General features: G+C 33.9%; 2 long non-coding RNA genes across 3 annotated transcripts in view; one reads left to right on the top strand and one right to left on the bottom strand.

The window, feature by feature from the left end:
* Positions 1-24,772, top strand: part of LOC145468849 (uncharacterized) — a 73,047-nt gene continuing 48,275 nt past the window's right edge. Inside the window, exons 1-7 of one of the 2 annotated variants that reach the window (XR_014042245.1) lie at positions 1-192; positions 319-359; positions 676-749; positions 838-898; positions 1,097-1,165; positions 1,541-1,609; positions 9,736-9,801. This is a non-coding gene — a long non-coding RNA (uncharacterized LOC145468849). Of the gene's footprint in view, positions 193-318; positions 360-675; positions 750-837; positions 899-1,096; positions 1,166-1,540; positions 1,610-9,735; positions 9,811-24,772 lie in introns of those variants that run through there. The other variant, XR_014042244.1, reaches the window with a different exon arrangement.
* LOC145468852 (uncharacterized) lies at positions 11,733-23,048 on the bottom strand. The gene is made up of 7 exons (XR_014042246.1): positions 22,586-23,048; positions 20,878-20,963; positions 19,900-19,973; positions 19,636-19,705; positions 19,359-19,432; positions 18,516-18,587; positions 11,733-12,465 (listed from the first exon to the last, which is right to left on the bottom strand). It is a non-coding gene; the product is annotated as an uncharacterized LOC145468852 (long non-coding RNA).

Raw genomic sequence — 24,772 nt, 5'->3', positions numbered from 1 at the left:
TGTGGTCGTGGACGTGCTTGGCCTCGCTTCTTCAAGCAGAAATCCAACTCTTTTCGCTTGTTCCTGCCTGAAAATGACTTGCAAAAGGGTAGAAAGTTAAATTCAAGGTTCAAGAACGCTCGACTTCAGTTGAAGAAACAGAACATGGCGAAATTTTAGACGTTTAGCAGAACAGAGATGTCTTCACTTCAGGTAAGGCGAAGAAGCGTTGCTGAACAGCGCTCTTACGTTCTCGAAGGTACCACAATGTTGTAGGAACAACTCTTCAGATGAATTTTATGGTCGAGATTTTATTACTCTTTCTGTTTTATTCCACAGAGTTTACTGCAGATACTTAACACGCTACGCTCGACACGCTGGTAAGATTACCGTGAACTTTAAAAATGTTTAAAAATCTTTCTTTAAAAATCTTTTCAAGTTAGTTAGAAGGAATTTTGAATATTTTTGCGACATATTTTTGTGTTCTCGCGCTTTAAACGAATGTTAGCCTTCTAGCGCTACCTTGGACTGTTCACTGTTGTTAACTCCTGTAAAATTTAGTTATGCTTGCTTTCAATCACTTTAGCCTCGGTAAAGAACAATATTTGGTCTTTTAATCTGGAAGTGGAAACGTTTTGAAACTTTACTGAGTAACATCTTCGTCCACAAACCCGATTTTCCCTGTTGGTTTTTCAGTTTTCTGATGCCACCTGCTCTACCACCGTGCGTACCTTAAGAAGTTCTCGAGGTTATTGGAAGCCCTCTGTGACGTAAGCTTCATTTAAATCATCTTGTTGATAAATTGGTCTTGCCAGAAAAGCTTGGTGATAAAGCATTGATTGTTTTTTTAATCTGCAGAATTGTAGAATCGAAGTGGGTGTTAAGCGTTGGCAGGAACAAAAAAAAAAGTAATCTAAATGTAAGTACGGCTGACTTAGAATTTTGTTATTTTAGCAATCTCAAGCTTTTGCAAAATTAACTCTGTTAGAAACCAGCCATTACTTATAGTGATTGGAAAAAAACTATCCAGTTTAAAACTGGGTGTAACGAGGCTAGCAAAACATGCAACATGTTCGTGTTGAATATATATCGATTGAATGGTGTTTCTATATTACAGGATAGCTGGAACGTGGAGCAAGATTCGCAGAGACAAACACAAGGAGGAAACCAAAAAAGACAGGAAAATGTAAGTTAAGCTGACTTCACGTTGTGTGTTTTTAATTGGTGTGAACAAATTTATTTTCTACGGTGACAACGGGGTGACAACGGGGTGACAACTGCCAAAAATAATCCTACTCAACAAAAGGGAGAGAAAAAATCGTACAACGCGAGCCAAGGAAAAAAACATAACGAACAAGTTCCTCAAAATGTTGTACAATCTGAATTTCTTACTGAGAAAACATTTTCCATCACCTGCTCTCTTCAAACACTTACGATTATCCTTAAGATAACAAGTTTGACCAAACTCCTTATAGTGGTCAGCCCCTGTGTTTCACGTTGTTCTTTCTTGTTAACGTGAAACAACGTTTATTGATCAACGCATTTTTGGTTCAATTTGCAGGATTGCAAGGATGGAAACAATATTTGGGAATCGAAAACGCAAGGTGCAAGCAAAGGAAGATGGCAAAATGTAACTACCTCATTTTTTTTTTTGAGGGGGGTGTAATCAATCTACGCGAACGGGCACGCATCAAACATTTTGGTAAATTTTGTCACTGCCCTCTGCAAAGCAACAGATTAACAGGATAAAATTGTGTATTCATGGTAATTGTAAAATCTGACGGCTACTTTTCCTCGCCAAACGTCAATATGAATTGTCTAGATATACCAAAAAGAAAAACGACAGTGTTAATTTTTCATGATTTCTAGAGTGATCTGAAGCTTTGTGTTAATGACAAACCTTTACTTTTTTGACTGAAAACGTCAGCGTAAAAAAATTCGAACTGACAAAATAGACTAATTGATATAAGATAAAACATTTTAATAATAAAATGTATCATCGTTTGTCTCACGATGTAGTCACCTGTAGCTCAAAAATAAAGAATCTTTTTTACCTCGTAAGAGGACGTTAAGAGCAAAATTCAAACCTTTTTGACAAGTAGTATTTTCATAACTGATAAGGAGTGATTATAACTCATGAGTAGATCTTTGCATTTGAAAATGAAACTATGAAATCCAAACTAGAGCCTTTTTCAAATGACAATGAACTTTTTCAATTTAAATAAAACTTTTTTCAATTCTACAAAATGGCGTTTTAAATAAATTGGAACTTTTGGCCAGTTTAAATGTGTTTTGGCATCTTCAGACATCTTCAGCTAAAGTTAGGTGTATTGCAGTAGAACTTAAAATGGCTTTAAACCAAACTTCAAACTTTTACATCTCAAAGTGGAAGTCTAAATAGAAAAGTGACATGGAAGTGCATGGAATTGTTTCAATTAAAATGAAACTTCTTCAACTCCAAATGAAAATTTTCCAAGAGAAAAAAGACTTTTTTTTCATGTCACAATAAATTCTTTTCAAATAAGCACGGTGCTCTTTCAGTAAAAAAGAAAACTTTTGCAAGGTAAAATGCTTTCTTTTTCCACTCTAAAATAAAACTTTTCCAAAGAAAGACTTTTTTTAACTCAACACAAATATTTTTTATCAAGCATGGAACTCTTCCAACTCGAGAGTCTTTTCATGAAAATTTTAAAAAGTTGTTTCGACTAAAAGAAATCCTTTTTAAGAAAACATAGAACTCTTTCAGCTAAAAATAAAACATTTCCGAGGAAAAGTACTTCATTAACTGAGCATGCTACTTTTTAGCTCAAAATGAATCTTTTGTAAAGAAACACACTTTTTTCAGCTCAAAAGAGATCTTTTGAAGCGTTTATGGAACTTTTTAACTGAAGATCAAACTTTTCTAAACCAAATTACTTTTTGCCATTCAAAAGAGATCCTTTTTAGAAAGCATCAAACTTTTTCAGCTGAAAATCGAAAATTTACAAGCAAAATTACTTGTATTTAAATTCATAGGAGATCCTTTTAACTAAACATGGACCTTTTTGTAGCTCATTATGAAACTCTCCTAAAGAAAAAACCGTTTTCAACTCAAAAGAGATGCATTTAAGCAAGCATGGAACGTTTTCTACGGAAGATGAAAATTTTCAAGCAAATATACTTTTTTGACCCAAAGCAAAAGTGCTTCTTCAATTTTAAGTAGATCCTTTGGAACTGAACATGGAACTTTTTAACTCAAAATGAAACTTCTCCAAAGAAAAACGTTTTTTCAACTCAAAAGAGATCCTTGTAAGGGAGCATGAATTTTCTTCAACTGAAGATGAAAAGTTGTTGAGAAAGTACTTTTTCGACTCGGAAGTGATGCCTTTTTAGTGAGCAGGAAACGTTTTCAATAGAAAATGAAACTTTTTGAAGCAAAATATACTTTTGCAGTTCGAAGGCGATCCTTTTTAATTGAAAATGTATGTATAACTCAAAATGCAAGTTTACAAACGAAACATACGTTCTTCAACTCGCTAAGCAAGCATGGCAACTGAAAATGAAGTTTTTTATAAGCAAAAATACTTTCTTTTAACTCAAAGGAGTACCTTTTTAATTGAAAATGGACCTTTTTAGCTCAAAATGAATCTTTTGTAAAGAAACAGACTTTTTTCAGTTCAAGAGAGATCTTTTTGAACGTTTTTGGCACTTTTTCACTGAAGATGAAACTTTCCTAAGCACAATTACTGTTTTCCATTCAAAAGAGATCTTTTTTAGAGAGGATAGAAATTTGTCAGCTGAAAATAAAAGGTTTTCAAGCAAAAGTACTTTATTTAAATTCATAGGAGATCCTTTTAACTAAACATGGACCTTTTTAGCTCAAGATGAAGCTTTCCTGAAGAAAAACAACTAAAAAGAGATACTTTTAAGCAAGCATGGAACTTTTTCAACTGAAGATGAAAATTTCAAAGCAAATATACTTTTTTGACCCAAAGCAAAAGTGCTTCTTCAATTTTAAAGTGCCTATAACACCAAAAAAGTTTTTGCGCTTAATTAAATCTCTGTACGGAATTGGGAAAAATGTCGCAAACATTTTTTAATTCGGTTCAAACCGCGATTTTTTATGATTTTTTAAAGATCGGAAAAATGGCACTTTTTCAAAACACGACCGAGTCACAGAGTCACTGAAAAGGGTCTGGGTATAGCGAAACTTGTGACGTCATTCCAGGCCATTGATCGCTTTCTTGTTTGGAACCGCGTTTGCTTCGCTTCGGAAGGTCAGAAATCTTGAAAATGCCAGATAAATGCGTTGTTTTCGGCTGTAATAATAAGCCAAGTAAGGCAGAAGGTATTTCGCTTCATCCCATACCTTTTGAAGGGGCTGATGAACCGCAGAAGCGAAAAAGAAGAAAGCAATGGGTTGACTTCGTAAAATCTAAGCGTGCTCATTGGGAGCCCACGAAGTACTCGGCAGTGTGCTCAAAGCATTTCCGAGAAGAGGACTACGAAGTAATGTTCCCTGGATTGACAAACGTCAATATGCAAAGAAGACTACGGAAAGATGAAATTGGCATTTGTGTTTGCCCGACGATCCAAGCGCCTTGTGTTTCGGGCGGAAGTAAACCAGAAAGCAAGCGAGCTGAGAGAAAGGTGAGAAATGCACATGTATTTTCATTAAAATGAGCAGCTTTCCCGCGGCATCTCGTTGTTAACATGTTTCTTTCACGTACTCAATTTGTATTTGCAAAAGTTTTGATGGTCTTTAAGAGTGCATTCCTTTGAAATATTTCGCTTTGTCTTTCTGCATTCAGAGGAAGAAAGACGCGCTGGAAAGTCCTGACATTTGTGTCCCCGTAGTCGAGCCCGAGCCTAAACGTAGAAGAAGAAGCAAGGAGCCAACTGCATCTTCTTCTTTAGTTAATGCAGAAAAACGGCCACAAGCAGCAGAACTCGTTCATGAATCAGAGCCACCAGATGTGTGCGAAGTCGAGGGAAATCCGCCTGCAGAGCAAGTTGGGGAAAGTGCCGGTGCGAGTGAAGAGTGCGCGAGCTGCGTCGTTCTTCGAAATGAAAAGAGGAAGCTAAGCAACACAGTAAAGTCGTTGCGGGAAAAGCTTATAGAAAAAAGGAACGAACTTACTTACTTACTTTTGTTGAGTCAAATAAAAGTTCTTTTGACGAAAAACTAACCCTCAGTACTTTATCCCACACACAAAACAACGTGAGAGTTTATACTGGAGCGACGCTGGCAATGGCCTGGAATGACGTCACTAGTCCCATTCTCCCGAATGCTCGGTCGTGCTCTTAACAGCGCCAGCTTTAAAAATTCGTAAAAAATTCGGGTTTTAACCGAATTCAAAAATTTTTGCGACATTTTTCCCAATTCCATACAGAGATTTGATTAGGCGAAAAAAATGTTTTGGGGTTATAGGCACTTTAAGCAGATCCTTTGGAACTGAACATGGAACTTTTTAACTCAAAATGAAACTTCTCCAAAGAAAAAAGTTTTTTCAACTCAAAAGAGGTCCTTTTAAGGGAGCATGAATTTTCTTCAACTGAAGATGAAACATTGTTGAGAACGTACTTTTTCGACTCGAAAGAGATGCCCTTTTAGTGAGCAGGGAACGTTTTCAATGGAAAATGAAACTTTTTCAAGCAAAATTACTTTTTCACTTCGAAGGCGATCCTTTTTAATTGAAAATGTATGTCTAACTAAAAATGTAACTTTCCCAAAGATAATACTTTCTTCAACTGGCTAAGCAAGCATGGCAACTGAACATGAAGTTTTTCTAAGCAAAAATACTTTCTTTTAACTCGAAGGAGATCCTTATGAACTGAACATGGACATTTTACCTCAAAATGAAACTTGTCCAAAGAAAAAGACTTTTCAACGTGAAAGAGATCCTCACTTTTTCCCACTCAAAAGAGGTCTTTTTAAGCAAGCATGATTTTTTTTTCCAGCTGGAAAAGAAGCTATTATAAGCGGAAATACTTTTTCACTCGAAAAATGTTTTTCAAACTCAAAAGAAATCTTTTAAGCAAGCATTGAAATTTTTCAACAGAAGATGAATTTTTTCAAAGCGGATATACTTTTATCCTCCCAAAAGAGGTCAACTAGAGTGAAAATGTTCCAAGCAAACATACTTTTTTCAATTCAAAAGAAATCTTTAAAGCAAGCATGGAATTTTTTCAACTGAGGATGAAACTTTTTTAAGCAAATTACTTTTTCCACTCAATAAAGATCCTTTTGGAGTAGTGAACATGGAATTTTTTCCATTGAAAATGAAACGTTTCCAAGCAAAAATAATTTTGCAACTCAAAAGAGGTCCTTTGAAGCATGCACGGAACTTTTTCAATTGAAAATTTAACTCAAAATGAAACTTTACCGAAGAAAAAGACTTTTTTAACTTGACAGATCCTTTTAAATGAGCATAGATTTTCTTCAACTGAAAATGAAACTTTTTTAAGCAAAAATACTTTTTTCGACTCAAAAGAGATTTTTTAGAATATATGGAACTTTTTAATTGAAAATGAAATTTTTCCATGCAAAAGTACTTTTTTTCGAGTAGAAAGAGATTCTTTTAAACAAGCATTTTTTTTTCAACTGAAGATGAAACTAAAGCAAAAATACTCGAAAGTGGTTTTTTAAGCAAGCATGAAACTTTTTTCAACTGAAGATTATACTTTTCTAAGCAAAAACCAGTTTTTTTCTACTCAAAAGAGATCACTTTTAAGTGAACATGGAAGTTTTTCAACTGAAAATTAACATTTTCTACTCAGAAATAATTTCTAAATTCAAGGACATCCTTTTTAACTGAACATGAATATTTTCAGCTCAAAGTAAAGATGAAACTTTTACAAAGAAAAAGAGGGGCTTTTCAACTCAAAAGAAATCCTTTTTAAGTAGTCATCGAACTTTATCAGCTGAAACTGAACGTTTTGTGAGCAAAAATACTTTTTTCCACTCCAAAGAGATACTTTGTTAGTGGGAATTGAACTTCGCCAACTAAAAATTAATGTTTTCTACCCAGAAATATGTTTTAAATTCATGGAACTTTTTAAATCAATATGAAACTTTTCGAGCCATAAAGACGTTATTCAACTCGAGAGATCCATGCAACTCATCGAAGATGGAACTTTTCTCAGCAAAAACACTCTTTTCAACTCGAAGGAGATCCTCTTTAAGCGAGCATGGAACTCGTTCTGTCGAAAATGAAATTTGCTAAGCCTAAAAACCTTTTTCAATTAACTGAACAAGGAATTTTTATAACTAGAATTGAAATTTTTCTAAGGAAAATAATTTTTTTGCTTAAGAGATCTTTTTCATCTAAACATGGACCTTCTTTGAATTCAAAATGAAACTTTTTCAACAAAGACAATAAGCATCGAACGTTTTTGAGTACTCGTAATGAAACTTTTTCAACGAAGGGTGAAACCTTCATACAGTTTTGTTCGGAATAGTTTGGTCCAAATTTTGTCACGTAACACGTATCTAAGCACAAATCTTTAGAAACAGTTTTGTAAGTAAAATTGCATTTCTTACTTTGAATAAACTTTTGGAATCATTTCAGAATTGTTAAGCTTTTATCCCAAGTCATTTAGATATGGTGGATTGTACTTTATTTTGCTTAAAAGCAACAAGACTTAATTTTCGAAACGTTCAGTTCAACGAACGATATAACAGCTGATCGGAGTAGTAAGGAAATCATTTGAAGTAGAGGGGAAAAGGAAAACAAACAAATTACGGAGTGTATAAAGAGACGTGTTTTACATCATTCCGATTGAATTCTTGAATGTTTTCAGGGCATACCTGCTCAGATTTTTTGTTAAGTTTGATCCAGTTGATCGTGCATTTATCACCTGTTTTTTACGCCAAAAGATCGAACATTTTCATTCACGTGAGTTTCTGACGTTACATTGTTCGTATCTGTATTGTGCACAATAGTTCAGTTTTGAAAAGCTAAGTTAAAACTATATATCAATGATTCTTCAGTTGTTGGCATCACCTCGCACTGAGCTTCTTAAAACAGTAAAATTTGGTGGAAAGCTTGTCATATTGTTACTGAATTGAGCTTTTTTTAAAAAATTATTCTCTCTCTGTATGGCATGGCTTTGTTTTCTCCAATAAGGTGAGCTCAGCTAGGCTCAGATTCTTTACTAAATTAAGTAAATCTCTAAGCTATGTTACTTTTTTACAACGTAGAATTTTCTTGATTAAATTTACATACAATGTTTCCGTTTTGCTGATTTTAAAAAAATAAAACCGTTTTTACATTTTGTAGTCAATATGGTCCAATTTGATGATTTAGAACTTACAAACGAAACTTCTTCAGGAAATGTGTTCTTGAAAATACGTCAACATTGTTCAAACCGTCAGACTAGTGGTCAGTAGTAATCAATAGTGACAAAATACAATTTTTTCTTGAAACATCAGTAAAACCAAACATGCTTGTGAGAATTAAGTGAACTAACCAGCAGACTGAAACGAATTGACTTGATACTTGGCAAAATCTCAACCCTTTGAGTAAGAAATGTATGGATACTAGAGAGGAGAGCTTGTGTGCTGACCTTGATCAACTTAAACCTTTTGACGATTTCTCAACGAGAATATTCTGCTTTTTTTGTTATAACTATTTTGTGAGTAAGCGACAACAAAATTTCTGCTCCATTACAATGTGAAATACTATTTTACGTACTATGATATTATCACGTAAAAGATGACTTAATTCAATTATAATCGAAAAAAAGAAAGGAAAGGATCTTGATAAGAACTCGAAAACGCCTCGAAATAGCTGTCTGGTTCGGTGAAATCTTTTTTTCCTTTTTTCTGAAGAAATTTTAGTTCACTTTTGTGAGGGCTTTTTTTGTTAAATTGAAATTCTAAGGAGTGAAAACTTGATCAAACACTACATTTTAAACAAAAGATCGCAATAAAGACATTGTGAAAAAATATCGGACGCATTTTCGGTATAATCTTCATGTCTCTCACAAACGTTATCGAAGTTGTTCGTTTGTTTTTTTTCTTGACAAACCTGTGGCCTCGCGGTGTAATGTGCACTCTTTGTCGTTTACGACTTCTCCTTAGCCATCAATTTCTTTGAGGTTTTTCTTAGCAACTTCCTGCAAGAGGCTCGAGCTCTGCCGAACCAATTTTTTTTTTCTTTTTGATTTTAAAGAAGCAAAATTATGTGAAATTTTAGGAGTTCAGGGATGTATTTTTTTTTCTGGTAAAAATGTTTTCTTTTGCTAAGAAAAGAAAAATGCATCTCTGGGCTTCTAAAATTTTACAGAATTTTGCTGCTTTAAAAAGAAAAAGGAAAAAAGAACTGGTCTGGCGGGGCCTCAAGCCCCTTGCTGTTGAAGTTGTTAAGAAACAACTTAAAGAAAGCGACGGCGAGGGAGAGGCCGTCGACGCCAGAGGGCGCGCGTTACACCGCGAGGCCACAGTGACGTTGGATAAATTTTGGCCAATATTTAATATAAATAGGTTCGGAGCTATTATTTAAGGAAAACATGCGCAGAATACTCATTAGTATTCAAAATTTAGTCTTTATTTATACACAAGGGACCAGAAAAAGCGTGCAAACAAAATTACCATATAAATTTTACTTCGTGTTCTCAAAATATATTTTTACACTGTGTAGTTTTACGTGTACGTTGTTACCGGTCTGTAGCATATATAAATTTTATTTCGTGTTCTCAAATATATTTTTACACTGTAGTTTAACGTGTACGTTATTACCGGTCTGTAGCTGATATGTTTTTACTTTATTGCAGGATTGGAACTTCAAGAACAGAGAAAGAGAAGAACACTATTTACTGATTTGAATTTATTAAAGGCTTGGAAACAAATCGCCTGTTATGCGGCTCACTGTCACACACGCGTGAGAAAACAAGCTGCTACGACACATTGCTCAGTCTAATATGACGTTCGCTCTAAATTATTGTATTGTACATTGATTTGGTTTTACTTGCGTTATGTTAGATGGAGTTAACTTGTAGCAGCTTGTCTTCGCACTCAACGGTGGTAGAAGTCGCTGTTCGTTTTTACACTTACAAGATTTTTTCAAGTAGTACATGCACACTTGGAAAATTTTTTCAAATAGTACATACACACTTTAAAAAATTTTCTCACACACATTTACACTTTTAGAAAATTTTTTCAAATAGTAGATACACACCTAGAAATTTTTCTTCATACACTTTTACACCTAGAATTTTTTCTCATACACTTTTACACTTAGAAAATTTTTTCTCATACACTTTTACACTTAAATTTTTTTCTCATACACTTTTACACTTAGAAATTTTTTTCTCATACACTTTTACACTTAGAAATTTTTTTCTCATACACTTTTACACTTACAAAATTTTTTCAAATACACTTACAAAATTTTTTCAAATAGTAGATACAAAATTTTTTCTCATACACTTTTACACTTAAATTTTTTTCTCATACACTTTTACACTTAGAAATTTTTTTCTCATACACTTTTACACTTAGAAATTTTTTTCTCATACACTTTTACACTTACAAAATTTTTTCAAATACACTTACAAAATTTTTTCAAATAGTAGATACAAAATTTTTTCTCATACACTTTTACACTTACAAAATTTTTTCAAATAGTAGATAGAAAATTTTTTCTCATACACTTTTACACTTACAAAATTTTTTCTCATACACTTTTACACTTACAAAATTTTTTCAAATACACTTACAAAATTTTTTCAAATAGTAGATAGAAAATTTTTTCTCATACACTTTTACACTTAGAAATTTTTTCTCATACACTTTTACACTTAGAAATTTTTTTTCTCATACACTTTTACACTTAAAATTTTTTTCTCATACACTTTTACACTTAGAAATTTTTTTCTCATACACTTTTACACTTACAAAATTTTTTCAAATACACTTACAAAATTTTTTCAAATAGTAGATACAAATTTTTTTCTCATACACTTTTACACTTAGAAATTTTTTTCTCATACACTTAGAAATTTTTTTCTCATACACTTTTACACTTAGAAATTTTTTTCTCATACACTTTTACACTTACAAAATTTTTTCAAATACACTTACAAAATTTTTTCAAATAGTAGATACAAAATTTTTTCTCATACACTTTTACACTTAGAAATTTTTTTCTCATACACTTTTACACTTACAAAATTTTTTCAAATACACTTACAAAATTTTTTCAAATAGTAGATAGAAATTTTTTTCTCATACACTTTTACACTTAGAAATTTTTTTCTCATACACTTTTACACTTACAAAATTTTTTCAAATACACTTACAAAATTTTTTCAAATAGTAGATACAAATTTTTTTCTCATACACTTTTACACTTAGAAATTTTTTTCTCATACACTTTTACACTTACAAAATTTTTTCAAATAGTAGATAGAAAATTTTTTCTCATACACTTTTACACTTAGAAATTTTTTTCTCATACACTTTTATACTTACAAAATTTTTTCAAATACACTTACAAAATTTTTTCAAATAGTAGATAGAAAATTTTTTCTCATACACTTTTACACTTAGAAATTTTTTCTCATACACTTTTACACTTAGAAATTTTTTTTCTCATACACTTTTACACTTAAAAATTTTTTTCTCATACACTTTTACACTTAGAAATTTTTTTCTCATACACTTTTACACTTACAAAATTTTTTCAAATAGTAGATAGAAAATTTTTTCTCATACACTTTTACACTTAGAAATTTTTTTCTCATACACTTTTACACTTACAAAATTTTTTCAAATACACTTACAAAATTTTTTCAAATAGTAGATACAAAATTTTTTCTCATACACTTTTACACTTACAAAATTTTTTCAAATACACTTACAAAATTTTTTCAAATAGTAGATACAAAATTTTTTCTCATACACTTTTACACTTACAAAATTTTTTCAAATAGTAGATAGAAAATTTTTTCTCATACACTTTTACACTTAGAAATTTTTTCTCATACACTTTTACACTTAGAAATTTTTTTCTCATACACTTTTACACTTACAAAATTTTTTCAAATAGTAGATAGAAAATTTTTTCTCATACACTTTTACACTTAGAAATTTTTTCTCATACACTTTTACACTTAGAAATGTTTTTCTCATACACTTTTACACTTAGAAATTTTTTTCTCATACACTTTTACACTTAGAAATTTTTTTCTCATACCAGATACACACTTGAAAAATTCTTCCAAATAGTAGATGCACACTTACCAAATGTTTTTCACATACACTTTTACACTTACAAATCTGATAGCAGATACAAACATTGGAGAAACACGCTTACTTCGCTCGAAAAACTAAACGCATTACACATTCTAGGCAAACACAATTTTTTGGATCCAACCTCAAAAACTTAATCACTCAATTCTTAGCATTTTTATACAACACTTAGAAATATCTCAACAAAAAACCCAAAGTTTCTTCAGCTCCCTTAATGCTATTGCAAATAAACTGTTTAATCCACGGCCAATCTGAAAACAAAACAAAGACACAGTAAATACAATGCACAGTCTCTTGAGTATATTACTAATTACAATATCAAAAGAATTTGGAATTCAATTGTTTCACGGAACAATGACAGCGAACCTACTTCTACGTTAATTTTACCCTATATTTCTTAAATCGTCAACGTGGTCTTGTGGTAACGCACACCCGTTGGCGTCGACGGCCGCTATCCCCTGCCGTCGTTTCATTTAAGTTGTGAGTTCGCAACCACAGTGGGCCGAGAGGCCCCGTCGACCGAATTTTTTTTTCCTTCTAATTTTTAAAGAAACAGAAATCTGTACAATTTAAGAAGCCCTAAGATATATTTTTCTGGAAAAATAAACCAGAAAAAAAATCGTAGGGCTACTAAATTGTTCTGATTTCCATTTCTTGAAAACCTAACACGAAAAATCCAAAGTAGTTACTAACTCAAAGCTTAAATAAAATAAAAGCAAACAATACACCAATAGAAACCAAAAGATAAATACATTTAAACCAGGATTAACCGAGAAAATCACATACACAACTTGAGAAAGACCTGGCCGCTTTACAACACAATGAAAATAAAAAAGCAAAATTCTATGTTGATCTTGGAAAACTAGTTCTACTAAAAAATACCTTCAGCTTTTGCTGCGGAAAAATTAACAGAAAATCTTTTCTGTATGACTGTTTATACTCAACACGACATCTTTCAGTTACAATCAAAGAAATATTTAAACAACCCACTAATCATCATTTTGAGTTTAGGACAAACAATCTTTCTTCTTCTTAGCCATACTGTTTCTATCTTAAAACACTGAGAAACCGTCATAACATTCATCGTGTAAAAAACTAGACAATACTATACAACATCGATGACAAAATCTCCTTTAATTCTTGTGTCGGAAAAAATGCTTCATTTATTGTACCACTTTTATAAACCACGTCTCGTCAGCCTTGTTGTATTCTTTCAGTTCTCATCGCTTGAGAAGTTTGACTGGTTACGAGTTTTATTTTTGATGGCATTTCTTTAACAATTTCCCTGTTATATCTCCTGTTTCTGATGTGCTCGTACAATCAAATCAGTATCACTATTTTGATTCGTAAATTGCGAATTTCATGTGAATTAAGATAAACAGAATTACTGTATTTCAAAAAATAAACCTACTTTCTGGCGATTTTCTAGGTTTTGTTCGATAGAAAAAGCTGCATTGTAAAAAAAACATTTTATCTTACGTGGTCTAAATTTACTACCCTGAGAAGTTCACGAATTGCAAACTTGTGACCATCGATCAAGTTGCCTTGGCGACCAATTCTGTAGTCTGATGAACATTTTATTTCCACAGATAAATTTCTTACAGTTTTTGTTTGAGCATTCTTTATGACCATCACCAAACTACATTTGGTAATATGCCAAAAACGATAAGGTATCTGCTATGTCTGCATGAGAGTTCTAGGGTGCTAGCTATCAGTAGAAACTTCAACTCATTTCTTAGCTGAAAGTAACAATTTCGATCGAATCTAGGTCCTTTATTTACGGCACCAAAACTATCACAAAAAATTATTATTCTCCAACAGAACACTTAAAATATCACTCTGGCATTACTTTGCTTTAAAAATACTTACTACAGTAGAACACGATCAGTAATGGAAATGAATTTATTTTCCATCCAAGAAGTTTAACAGCAAACCAGGCGTAATTTTTGTAGAGGAATCCAAAATATTAGAGTACTTTTTAGAGAAATGAAATCTTCTTCGACAAACAATACTGAAAAACGTCTATAACTTTCAGAAAAAATAATAACTCATCACGTTTTCTAAGCAAAATCTGTAGAGCAAAACTTGCCACCAAGCTAACGTCTTGGAAAAAACCATTAAATGATCATCCAATTTCATCTTCAAATGGAGTCTAAAATTGGCCAGATTTGTTATTCAAAAATAAGGATGCAATATTACAAAAAACGTATCCCTCTATAGTTCTATGAATGATCCTGTAATGATTTAAGAAAGAAAAATCAGGAACGATATCACACACCACCCCAGGCACAAAGATGAATTTTTTAAAAAATTCTTCCTAGGTCAGAATGAAATTGGGCTGCCTCACACAATTTGTATTCAATATCATTCATATGAAAATTTGGGAAATGTTCGAAAATGCAAAAGTACTCTGTACTAGTCTGAAGACTTCAGGATAACAGGGACAAAATACTCTTTCCATCCCCTCTACTTGAAAAGTAATAATGTGAAGACAAGCAATTTTTTAGTCCTAAAAATGAGCATTTTGTCAACCGTTTCTGCAAGCCAGAATTTGAATACAGTAAATGATAATTTCAAACACGGACTGAAAAGTTCATTCCAGTGACAAAACCAATTTCGAACCTCAGCGATAAAATAATTTCCAATCCTCTGCGAACAGAAAATTTTGAGTCAGCAGTTCTTAACGGTACGGCAAGTATTTTAATAATTTTATTACCCCGGGTATACTACTCCATACTACTCTTAGCCCAGTGACAAAAATAATTTTTAGCCAGGGCCACAAACAATTCTTTCAACAACAGCAAAACAAATCTAAAGCCAATTGAGTGCATGACAAGTGTCAGTAGCTCATTTACTCCACTGTAAAAGTGAATATAATCAGCGGCCAATCAAAATTGTCTGTTCCAATGGAAACATTCACACTGCTACAACATAATTGGTCTGATCACGAACAAAAAAATAAAAGACACGAAAATGAATTTTGTTTGAAATAGTGCCTAGCTCAGAATGGAAAAAACTAAGAAGAAATTTGGGCCGATTTTTCAAGTATAAAAGAAATTGAAACAGTGCTGCCTCAAACAATTTATTTCAATATCATTCACAGAAAAGGTTTCAAATTAAGCTAAATTCAATGAAATGACAATTTTGAAATTTTCGAAAATGCAAAGGTTCCAACCCCCCCCCCCATGTAGTAAGCTAAAGACTTTCGCATAACAGTGAGAAAATACTCTGTCCGTCCTCTCTTCTTGTAAAGTAATAATTTGAAGACAAGCAGACAATTTTGCTACTCCTTAAATGGGCATTATGTCACCCTTTTCTACATAGTATTCTAAATTACAAATCTCTGAACAACAAAAATTTCATGGAAAACTAGCGTATTTATGCCAGCTTGTTCAAATTTTAGTTAAGGTTGCACATAGAACAAAAACCTTTAACCTGAAAACTTCCGAACCTTTTCAAAATAAAATGGGTAATCTAGACTGAACAGAAAACATTGGAAAATAATTTTTGTTAAACGTAATTATTAGGATTCCAGTCTGCAAACTGATGGTATCTGAAAAGACATTTCACAAGATGTTAGACAATGGCTTTTAAAATCGCCCTTAAAGTGCAATGACTTCGACCGGAGCCACCTTAAAGTTTTTAACCAATCAAAACTCGATTTTGGAACAAAATTCTGAATTAGTTTGTAATCAGACCAACCATATTGAAGCAGGGTGACTGTTTGCCGTTGGAACAGACGATTGTGATTGGCTAGTGATCACGTACAAATATGTAGTTGATAAGAGCAGTCCGGCACACTAACAAAAAATAAAAAAACATGCACCACAATCACCTGAACCCAGCGCACGGTACAGCGAGAAAAAAATGATAATTCTTGAACGCGGAATGAAAAGACCATTCAAGTGACAAGAATAATTTCAAACCCCACCTGTAAAATAATTTCGATTCCTGAACGAACAGAAATTTCAAGTCACAATAGTAACAATATTGTAATAATTTTGTACTTTTGTTTATTACTTTATAATTCTCGTTACCCAGCGGCAAAAGATTTTTTTCAACCAGGGGCACAAATAATTCTCTTAACAACAACGCCAAAACAAACTATGAGATCCCTTACAAAAATAACTTCCAAGTTTACAACAAAACAAATCTGAAGTGTCGGTCACTCGTTTGTGAAAGTAATCAACAACCAATCAAAATTGTCTGTTTCAATGCGGAACATTCACACTGTTACAACATGATTGCTCAGATCACGAGCAAAAATTGAAAAAAAGCCACTAAAATTAAGTTTGTTTGCAATAGTTTCAAATTATAATGAAATTGAGCTGCGTCAGACACTTTATTTCCAATTAATACAATTGAAATGATAGATTTCAAATTAGCCGAAATTCAAAATTTCAATTTTGAAATTTTAGGAAATTGTGGGAATGCAGAGGCCCCCTGTGCTAATCTGAAGAATACAGGATAACAGGGTGAAAATACCCTTTCCGTCCCTTCTTCTTGTGAAGTAATAATTTGGAGACAAGCAGACAATTTTCCTAGTCCCTGAAATGTGCATTTTGTAAACCTTTTCTGCAGGCTGGAATTTGAATAGAGTATTCTTAAAAATCTCTGCACAACAAAACTTTTAATGAAAACTAGTGTATTTCTGCTAGCTTGGCCAAATGCGAGTTTATGTTGCACATATAACAAAAAGCTTTAACTTGAAAACTTATAGACCTTTTCAAAACAACATGGAACTCTAAGACTGAACGCAGAAAAGCAGAAAAAAATATGAACAGAATCATTTAGATTTTCAATCTGCAAAATAATGATATCTAGCAAGACATTTTACAAGATGTCAGACAATTACTTTTAAAATCGTCCTTAGAGAGAAACGACTTCGACCAGAGCCACCTTAAAGTTTTTAACCGATCACAACTCGATTGTGAAACAAAAACTCTGAATTAGTTCGTGATCAGACCAACCATGTTAGAACAGAATGTCCGTTCGCCGTTGAAACAAACGATTTGGATTGGCTGGTGATTACGTACAAATTCCGTTGACAAGAGCAGTCCGCCAAACCAACAAAAAAATGGTTTGAAATAGTTCCTAACTCAGATTTTTCAAGTATTGATGAAATTTCGCTGCGTCAGACGATTTGTTTTAATGTAATTCCAAAGATAGGTTTTAAATAAACTTAAATTCAAAACGGTGATTTTGAACTTTTTTGAAATTTTCGAAAATGCAAAGGTTCCCTGTGCTAATCTGAAAATACTCTTGAAAGAAAATTCTCTTGTAAAGTAATCATTTTACAATTTTTAAAATGTGCGTTTTGTAAATCTTTCTGAAGGCCGCAATTTGGACAGAGTATTCTTAAAAATCTTCGCACTACAGAACTTTCGAGGAAAAATAATGAATTTCTGCTTTATTGATAAAATCTTAGTTTATATTGCCCATATAACAAAAATCTTCAACTTGAAAACTTATAAAACTTTTCAAAATAACATGGGTAATCTAGACTGAATAGAAGAAGATCGGAAAAGAATTTTCATTCAGAGTAATTATTCAGAATTTCAGTCTACAATCTGATGATATCTGCACATTTTCCAGGATGTCAGACAATTGCTTTTAAAATCGTCCTTAGAGTGAAACGACTTTGATCGGAGCAATCTTAAAGTTTTTAACCTATCACAACTCGTTTTTGATTGGCTGGTGATTACGTAAAAATTCGTTAAGAAGAATAGTCCGATCCAGCAAACCAAAGAAGAAAAGTTCTTGAGTATTAATGAAATTAAGCTGCGTCAACAATTTCTTTTCAATGTAATTCAATTTAAAGCTTTCAAACTATGTACCTAAATTCAAAATGATAATAGGATTTTTTAAAATTTTCGAAAATGCAAAGGTCCCCTGTGCTATTGAAAGGCTTCATGATTTCAGAGATACAATTCAGTTTTCCGTCCATCTTCTTGTGAAGTAATAAATTAAGACAAGCAGACAATTTTCCTAGTCTTTAAAATGTGCATTTTCTCAACTGAATGAACAACTTAACGCCAACAGCGTCGAGAAAATTATGAGTACCACTCTCCCTCCCCCACACACCCACCCTGAGTAAACATACATCATTAAACACCCCCCATGTGAAAATTTTACACTACAAAGTTTTCTTCCAGCGTAGCCAAATAATCTTGAGTGATAATTTTAATAAATAACGAAACCGCCTTCCATAACATACTGCTTTGGTTTAGCAAAACTGCGCAGTTCAGCTGTAAAATGAATTGATAAGAATACCTAGAAATTGTAAAGTTGTTCTACTTACAATTGATCCTGTTTGGTATTATCGTGTTTAATGATCTCCTGATATTTCTTTGCATTGCCACGATGTGTGTTCCTGAAATTAAGACAAAGAAAGTGTTAAACAACAAAGTATTTCCAATGTAATAAAATCGAGGGAAATTTTAAGGCCAGAAGAAGACCACCTCCCATTTACTATGGCTTCGATTTAGCAAAATGTCTATTCACGTAGTTACGGTAGGTCAACTGCACAATAAATCAATAAGAATAGAAATTGCTCTGGTACTTAAAATGTATCCTTTTAACTTTTTGATTGCATTGCTCCTGATATTTCTTCGTATTGCTACGATGAGTATTCCCGACATTAAAACAATGAAGCCCAATTGAAAACCAAGTTAATCTGCAAGTTGTCCTAAATGAATTGACCCTCGGCCATGAAAAGTGAATACGTTTTTTATTCAAACTCGAAATTGCAAAATGATTTGAATACTCTTTTCCTTCCATCTTCTTGTGAAGTAATAAATTAAGGCAAGCAGACAATTTTCCTAGTCCATAAAATGTGTATTTTCTCAACTGAATGAAAAACATCAACAACGACACAGCGTCGAAAAAACTTACGAGTACGACCCTACCTTCCCCACACACCCGCCTGGGGTAAAGATACAGTCGAGCCTCCATTCAACAACCCCCCGGTAGAAATTTTACACCACAAACATTTCTTCCAGCATAGCCAAATAATCTTGATTGATAATTTAGGCAATGCCAAAACCGTCTCGGCATATGTATACGCTACCGCTTTGGTCTGCTGAGTTAAACTGTAAAAGGAACCATTAAGCATAGCTAGAAATTGTAAAGTTGTTGTTCTTACAATTTATCCTTCTTTGTTCGATTGTGATCAATGATCTCCTGATATTTCTTTATCATTTGTTACGATGTATATTCCTGAAATTAAGACAAACAAAGTGTTAAACTTTAAACTTTTTCCAATATAGCCAAGTGATATCGAGTGAAAATGTTAGTCAATGAAGACAGAACTTTAACCGCCTCCAATGAGCTACAACTTCAGATTAACAAAATATCTAATCAACTATGGGAGTTTCAATATACGTTGAATCAATGAGAGCAGAAATGTTTGCTGTACTTACAATTTCGGCTCTTATCTGTTCCATTGTGATGTTTTCCTGCTATTCTTTTGCACTGCTGCGATGTGTATTCCTGAAATTAGACAAATAAAGTTTTAGACTACAAAAGTTTTCCAATGTAGCAAATAATATTGAGTGAATTGTTATAGCCAAAAGCAAGACCGCAACACGTAAACTAAAACTTCGATTTAACAAATTGTCTAATCACCTACGGCAGGTTCAACTGCGCAATGTATCAATAAGAATAGAAGTTGTTCAGGTACTTACAATGTATCCATTTACCTTTTTCATTGCATGTAATGCTTCCCTCATATCTCTTCTTATTGTCTCGGTGAGTTTTCCTGAAATTAAAACAATAAAACTCAATAGAAAACAAAGTTAATCTCCCAGGGGCAGTATCACGAGAGGTCTTCAAAGGTTTTTGTGCAATTTATGCTAAAATTATAAAGGTGCACTCACTGATCAACAAAATAACCTTAAAGCGACAAAAAAAGGCAAAAATTCAATCGCTAAGAGATCAATGATTTTTAGTGATTTTCCTCCAAGTAACATTGTCAAACTTCAAAACGTCGGCCCGACGTTTTCAAGTTTTAGACCACTTCTTTCCTACTCGTCCGTAGCCACAACAGTTGAAAACAACTTTCATGACTAGTACGGTGCATTTAGCAAGGTTAGGCAACTACTGGTGGATTTCCAATTAATACCAACACCGTCATTGGATTTTTAAGTAGCACTAAATCTTGGTGACACTGCCCCTTTATGAATTTACCCCCTACGAAACGTGAATACGTTTTTGGTTCAAACTCGAAGTTGCAACGCAAACTTATAATTCCATTGATTACACCTCGAAAATCGAGCTTAAACTGCAAACCCTGACTCGAAATAAATTGCATGATTTCCTACAACAATAAAATAGGATTTTGTCCTCAAATTTTGAGCTACTCCCTTACAATCTAATCATTCGGTCACTTGGTATCAGATGATATTCATACCGTGAGTAATTTATTTGTTCTTTCAATTCTGATCAACTAAAGGCCTTGAAAACCAGCAAGATAGTTTTGAATTTCCAAGAAAAAAAATGAATTCGGAAAGGACTGAAATTTCAATCGAAAAAGCCAGGTCCTACAATTTGGAGCAATCCTTAGTCACTGATCCAAAGTTGAAATTTATCCTTCATTAGGCTCAAAGTTTTTCGTTTGATTATTTTAAAATAAGATCAAAAGAACAACGTCTAAGAACACTAACCAGAAAGATGTGTTCATCTTGACTATGTATTGTGGTCGTCGTCCAGCAACACCGAGAAAACCTTGAGTACTTAAACGAATAAAAATCTAAATAAACGAGAAAAGAGCAAAGTTCAGACCTTACCCAACATAGCATCAAAAACTCAATTTTATTCTGTTAACTCAATTTATTGTGTAAAACTTAATATTACAAGACCCTTATTCTACCAGTTTTCTTCTCTCATTCTAAATGCTAGTCTCTTTCGAATTCACAGCCGTCTTTGGGATCTAAATGCTTGCGTCTGTAATTTCTGTTCAGTTAAGAGCCTTTAAAGACTAGCCCATATTGATGGACAAAATCAAAAAGATATCATACTGAAGTTTTGCTTTTTCAAACAAGTATCCTACAAGCATTTCTTAGTGTTTCAGTTTAATGTTTTAAGGCAGATTCTGGGCATTCTTATCTATGCGGGGGAGAACATGGTTAAACGGGATACAGGTCGAGGTATAACAACAAATTCAGCACTTACCACTCCTTAAGTAGAGACGGATTTCAGGGCCTGCAGTGAATTTGCCTTGAAGGGTCAGACACAGCCTATGGTAGAGAAGATACGTGTGCACAACACAATAGAACAGTGTTTGCGTCCTAGTGGGAAAGAAAGGTTTTTTCTAGGAGCGGAGAAATCTGTAAGGTGCTTCTGAAATATTTTCTAACGTGAGGTTACTCTTCCCAGTTACTAAGACTGAAATTGGTGGCACAGTTTTGAAAGTTGTCGGCAAAATATCTAAACCCCGCATCTCTAAAGTAATAAAAACACAGACATTCTAAAACTAAAACTGAAACTTCCCTCAAAAGTACATAACGGAGCAATTAAAATATTGGAACGAGCACTACGAGCTGTTTATTATGACAATAAATCGACGTAAGAGGAACTCTTGCAAAGAGCAAACTACCAACATTTCATACGCGACGATTGCAAGCCATTGTAATCATAATGTATAAAGTCAAAATTGATCTGGCGCCTCCTTACATTGCGGAATTATTTGTTGTTACCAATTCTCCGTATCACCTTAGAAATTCTGATTTCACCATACCCAGATTTCGGACTATTGCTCATGGCAAACATAGCCTGACTTATTTAGGCCCTGTCATTTGGTCCAAACTCGACAAATCGATCTTCTGAATCATTGCACACTTTTAAAAAGCGCATCAAATTGGTTGATTTCACTAGCCTGCTGGACAGTACTTGTAAAGACTGTTCTTTATTTAACAACTAACACTTGATCTTACTGCATGACTCATTGTTTGTGTTATATATATATATTTTAAAACACTTACATAAGTACACGTATTTCATATTTTATTGATTATTAGATAAGTAATCGTAGTCAGGTGTCCCCAATTAGTATACATTGTATGCTAGCGACTTCGACACGTTAATAAAGTTCTTATCTTATCTTATCTTGTCTACATATACTTGAAGATGTAAAGCGAGACAGAGAAATGGAAATTCATCGGTTTACGTTACTTTGAATTTTACTATCGGGAAAACGAACAATTTGGAAACTATTGTCTGTTGCAATAAGCAAATATCGAATATTAAAACTAACTGCGATAGGAAGTTTTATCCTTAAAACGAAACAGAAAAGAACGCTTGACTCCCTTGCACGTGCTGGCCAAAATTTCACCCTTTTCCAACGGGTAAAGCTCAAAAAGGTATCAAACTTACCCACTAGTAGAATTTACAACTATCGTTCCTCGCCGAAGGTATCTTTGTAAATCCGTCGCTTTATGATATTTCATCCATAGCTTGAACCACTTCAACGGCAACGTTGTTCGAGGGAAGGTATGGTGAGATAAAAAATTGCCTGCATAATTAATTACTTTGCAAATCCAAATTCTCATGAATTATTTCAGTTATTCACCGAAGTGGATAGAGGTGAATGTTCATGGTATTCAGCGAATTATAATTACCCTCGGGGAGACATGGTGAGAAATCAGAAAAAACTGCTTGTAGCTTGGATCAAAAAAGTAGGGAATAAACAAAGGATTTTTCTTTATTTCTTCAGTTTTCCGGCTTTGTCAAAGATAAAAAAAATTCAATACTCCACTACAGACTTTCATTTTGCCTCAGTTTTAAATGGGTTAGATTTGAACACGTAAGGTAGCACGCGAAAACAGTGACTCCCCCCCCCCCCTCCCCTCGCCCAAAAAACAACAACAACAAAAAACAAACAGGAAAGAAGAAGGCGGAAAACGAAGGGTTTTTTGCCACATCGAAACGGGTACAAATATGGCTAGAAATAAAGAAGTAACTTCAGGGCAATTCTTGTCAAATCTGATGCCTGAACTATCACATTCTGTAACCTTAAAATACCTGGCAAGGGCATTCAGTCTGTTTTTTTGAGGGGCCATTTGTCGCAGCTGAGAGCGAGTCAATTTAAAAACAACTCCTTGTAACTTTTTGCACAACCAATCAGTGCATACCTTATTCCTCGTTTTTCGTTCTTTATTGTATTCTCACGCTGGGCATGCTGCGGTGGATGATCCTTACAGGTGTAACAGACAGTCACTTAATCCATCAGACAGACAGACAGAAAGTCAGTCTCACAGTCAACTTTTCAGATCACCTTTTACACATCCTTCACTTCTTCAGTCGCTAAGTTGGGTGAACTCCTCTGTCACCCTATTACCTTCTTTAGACCGACATAAATATAGACAGACTGACAGAGAGACAGACAGACAGACAGAAAGTCAGTCTCACAGTCAATCTTTCAGATCACTTGTTACGCATCCTTCACTTCTTCAGTCGGTGATTCAGGTGTAACAGATCTCCTTTCCCCTGTCACACTACTACCTTCTTTAGACAGACAAACAAACAGACAGAGAGTCGGTCAGTCATCCGGTCAGTCGGGAGATCGGTCGATCAGTCTTCCCTCAGCAAGCTTGTTACCCAAGCTGTCAGTCTTTCACCTTTTAAATATAACAGAAGTCAGTCTGTTATTCAAGCGTAGGGAAACTCAGTCATAAAGTTAACCGACTAGACCAATCAGTCAGCCAGCTACTTGGCTAATCACAACATTACAATCTTCACAAAGGCAATCAAGTTTGGTCTAATACCACACTGCTATTTCCATCTCTTAAGATGAAAAAAATAAATCCTTCATTGTGACTCCAGTGTCTCCATTACCAGGTGTCTGCTAATAGGACATTGTTTGTGTGCGGTTTACTGGCAGTGGAGGCGCGGTGGCCTCATTGTTAGTGCGCTTGACTCCGGACCGAGTGGACATTGATTGACTTTGCATTGATCAGGGACACTGTGTTGCGTTCTCGGACAAGACAGTTTATTCTGACAGTGTCTCTCTCCACCCAGGTGTACAAATGGGTACCGGTAAATTTGTTGCTGAGGGTAACCCTGCGATGGACTAGCATCCCATCCAGGGGGGAGTAGAAATACTCCTAGTCACTTCATGTTACAGAAACTGGGATAAGCTCCAGTCTGATGGGCCACTTGGCTTGTATGCAGACTTTACCTTCCTCAAGGTGTCAGCCTACAGGTCTCCATCAGAGAACATTGAACTGTACATTTAAGGAGCCCAGTCACAGCATTTTAAGTTATTTTGGCCACATACAAAATTACCCTTAAATTGAAAGAAACCTGAAAATATTGGTTTACTAAGAAAGATAAAAATCACCAAAGAGATAATAATAATAATAAACCATAAAGAAACAAAGATGGTTAAGGATGGAGAAGATTAAAATGGATTACAAAAGGGGACCTTGAAAAATTAAGGCTAAACTTTTCAAGATGAACACACTGTGAAGTAGCTCCTTTCAGATAATTCATTTTCCTCATCAGAAATTGGTTCCTCTTAGGGGTGAGAATGAACAAGAGCCAGACCCATAAAATGAGATT

The sequence above is a fragment of the Orbicella franksi genome, chromosome 14, assembly GCF_964199315.1.
Source record: "Orbicella franksi chromosome 14, jaOrbFran1.1, whole genome shotgun sequence".
In the NCBI taxonomy this organism is placed as follows: Eukaryota; Metazoa; Cnidaria; class Anthozoa; order Scleractinia; family Merulinidae; genus Orbicella; species Orbicella franksi.
This window is presented reverse-complemented; position numbering and strand designations above follow the sequence as displayed.